The sequence below is a fragment of the Limulus polyphemus genome, unplaced genomic scaffold, assembly GCF_000517525.1.
Source record: "Limulus polyphemus unplaced genomic scaffold, Limulus_polyphemus-2.1.2 Scaffold3727, whole genome shotgun sequence".
NCBI classification, from domain to species: Eukaryota; Metazoa; Arthropoda; class Merostomata; order Xiphosura; family Limulidae; genus Limulus; species Limulus polyphemus.
Window position 1 is genome coordinate 108851 of NW_013669337.1, and position 3707 is coordinate 112557.

Genomic DNA, 3707 nt, shown 5'->3' on the forward strand with positions numbered 1-3707 from the left:
AAATATCATAGCAAAAAGTTTGAATTTCTTGTTCTTCTTTCTTCTGCTTATTTTCTATTACACGATAACTAAAAAAAAACAAAACAATAGTGTTAACCAATTTCACTGAGGTGACATAGTTTCAAACGGAATATCCGCTTTTATAAGTATTATTAACTAGTAGTACTTTTAAAAAAACCATAATTCCAGTGTAAACTATGTTATCATTACCCCTTGAAATTAGCTTTTTTACAGACATATGGTGTTCCTTTAAAAAGTTGTATACAGGGTGAAACCCGAATTACCAGCCAATAATAGATAAACAATAAATTTTACATTTGGAACATCATTGTATTTAGAACTTTGTTCTTTTTTGAAGGACTGGTATTAACCATCCTTACATTTACTTCCTTTTATGAAAATTTTTTTCTTTACTTATTTTATCTGTGGGTTTCCTATATATCCTTATTGTGTATGAATTATGAGATTTGGTAACAATAAGAGAGCCCAGGAACCAATCAAATTACTACCATCACAGAAATAATCTTTCTAAGGATTTCCCTGATGATGGCAGCAGATTAGCAGAAAAAAAAGTATGATAAAAACTAATTCGTAATTAGTATCAAGTAATGGTTAAACTGGAATTTTGAAAGAGGTGGGATTCACGTTGGACGCTATCTACACGTCAACCTTCCAAAAAAGTAAGCTTAAAACTATTCTCACCGGATAAATTCAAACGAAAAAACGGAAATGAAAAAGTCGTCAATATTTATTTTATTTGGTTAATTGTTTCTTTAAAGCTAAGCGCAAAGCTACACAAAGGGCTATCTGTGCTCTGCCTACCACAGGTATCGAAACCCGGTTTCTATCGTTGTAAGTCCACAGGCATACCGCTGTGCCACTGGGAGGCTTATTTGGTTAAACAAGCAAATAAAGTTTAATGTTACTATCAGAATGACGTCTTTTAGATCACGGGTCTGAATTATTAAATGTTTCGCGGCTGGTTGGGGTTATAGTTTTGATTGTCTGTATTGTATATTATATACACACACGTACGCAGGGGTTAGGGTTTAAGTTGGCCCAAACCCTTATTTTTGTGACGTAAAAAATAATGCTTATATCGTTATAGCACAGCTGCTTATGATATTGAACGTTTTCTACATAGTCTACATTCTTCTGATGAAGCATTAGCAATTTTTTGGCTTGAAAGAGTCTTATCCCCAGACCCCTGTAGCATTAGCATGTTTTGCATGCTGATTGTGCTTCGCATAATATGAGTTGGTTTTTGATTTCACAAATTAGAAACCCCAGTTCAAATATTCTGCGTATGGGCCTGATATATATTATAGTAATATTTAAGTAACTTAACCATGCTTTGAAGGTCAATTGTTATATATTTAGCCTTGCTAAAGTAAAGTAAAAGTGCCGAAACTTCATACGGACGCTGTGAAAAGTCAACGATTGTATTCAATATAAAAGAGACCTCTAAAGTAGTTAATGTTCCTGATATCGACTTTTGATAAGTGAACAGGAACGTTTCCGAAAACCTAAGGGTTTCCGGTTTACTTAGAAATATATTGTCTAAGGCGATACGAATTACATTGTTATGAAGTGTACATTGTTTTATTTACAGTTAATTAGATTGATAGCAAAAAGGTGCTTCAACAACCGACTGTTATGAAAACATTGAAAACTTTACACCACCTACTACAAGCTCAAATGAATAAACAATAAAAATGACATTCAAAAGTTTAAGTTGTTCCAGCTAGCTGTAGCATCATCATTTTCTACTTTCTTATTGCGAACCCCCAAAATGAAACACGCCATACATAACAAAGTAAATATGATCTTGATCTGAAAATATCAGTACCTTACAAAGTAAGAGTCGATTTCTATTTTAACACCACTTTGTTCCCGTTACTACAACAGTGACGTCTGACAAAGTTGAATGAAACTTTGACATCGATTAGTCCAATAGAACTTTTAACAAAGTTACGATGCAAACCGAAAAGCTGCACGGCCAAACATTAATGCAACAGGTCTAATATTTCTGTTAAAAATAATTAAGATTGTAGATCCCCCCCCACCTCGAATTATTCTTTAATTTGCCCATTTCAGGTTTCAAACCAGTAATGTGTAAAAATAGCGTTTTAGATCCATCTTTTGTCTCCCACAAGCCACTGCCCTGAAAATAGCGTCAATAGTTTCTTTACATATTCTATTTACAATTGAATTTATCTGCTGTGGAATAGTTTGTTCAGGAACACTAACATAAAGATATTTATTGAATGATCACTAAAACTATAGTCATGGTAGGTTCGAGAACTTTAATGGACTGAAACTGCTCGTTGAAAGAAATGGAAACAACGTTTTGGCTTTTATACTCAGAAGGGCTCAGTATAGAAGCTGAAATGTCACATTATTTTCTTTCAATAGGCAGTTCCAGTTCATTACAGTTCTCAAACCTGCTATTGTCTACTCTGCTTAAAGTTTCACTGAAACAACTATAAATATGAAAAATTAACCTTCCATTGTTCTTATTATCTCTTTTTTTACACCCAATCAGAAATGTAATTTGAACTCTAGCCTATCCCAGAGGATTATCAGTCTTAATCTTTTTGTTCAGTATACAGAAATACAGAGTTAATGACATCATGCAGTACCCACTTAAAGGCTTCCAGAAACATCTGACAAGGAAGTTGCCACTTTTGAGGACAACAGATTGGTAATTGTAACCAATGGACAATTTATTGTTGAGACAATCAAAGGTTTTGCACAGTACTTAGATTTTTATAGCTATCAAATATGTCCCCATCTATAATATAATCAAAGATCAAATGGACAGTTTTTTCTCCAAGTTGGCAAGAGTTTGTTTCGTTTTAAGTCTTCATACACCAGGATTATCAAAGAGGGGTGGGTGTTTATTGTGAACAAAGCCACAAACAATGGAGTCTGTAGGTTGTTTCTGAGAAAAATAAAAATATAGGATGAAAATAATACATTTCTGTTAATTTGAAAATACAGTTAGTGTGATTTACATGAACGTTCTTAGAGATTCTTCAGGGAAAAGTTTGTATTAAAAACCAGCTATCAAGCACAAAGGAAGGTCACCAATTCTCCCCTGGTATGGGTGCATAAACAGTTAAAACAAAGTCTGAAATTCATGAGTTGTTGTTCTTAGGGCAATCCTGTTAATTTTATCAATAAACATATAAGAAAAAATAAATGTTTGTAAAGAAATTTACATACATTTTTTTTCTCTCTCTCACACACACACTCACATAGACTGTATTTTTAGTGAACCAGTTGCATATTAATTATATGACAAATGTCTTTGTCATATTATATATATATATACATAGGGGTAAAATTCTTCGGCACTATGGCCATAGTCCTTACATTTCTGGCAATGAATAGTATCACACGAACGAAGCAGGTGTCCCTCACGACCACAACGACGGCGCATACCCGCGTAGATGACCATTACAATGTAACTACCAATCTTCAAAAAATTTGGCACTGGACTTTTCATATCAATCTTCACGCGTCGATTACCCGCGCAAACACCTGGACGAGATGGATAGCACTCGTGTTCGATCTTCAACACACGACCAAATGGTGTTAGTGTAGTAGCTACGACCTCATGAGGTATCTCGAACGGAATAGAACCAAGAGCCATACACCTAATATTCAGACCAGCTGGTTCAACAGCGATTGACTGATTGTTG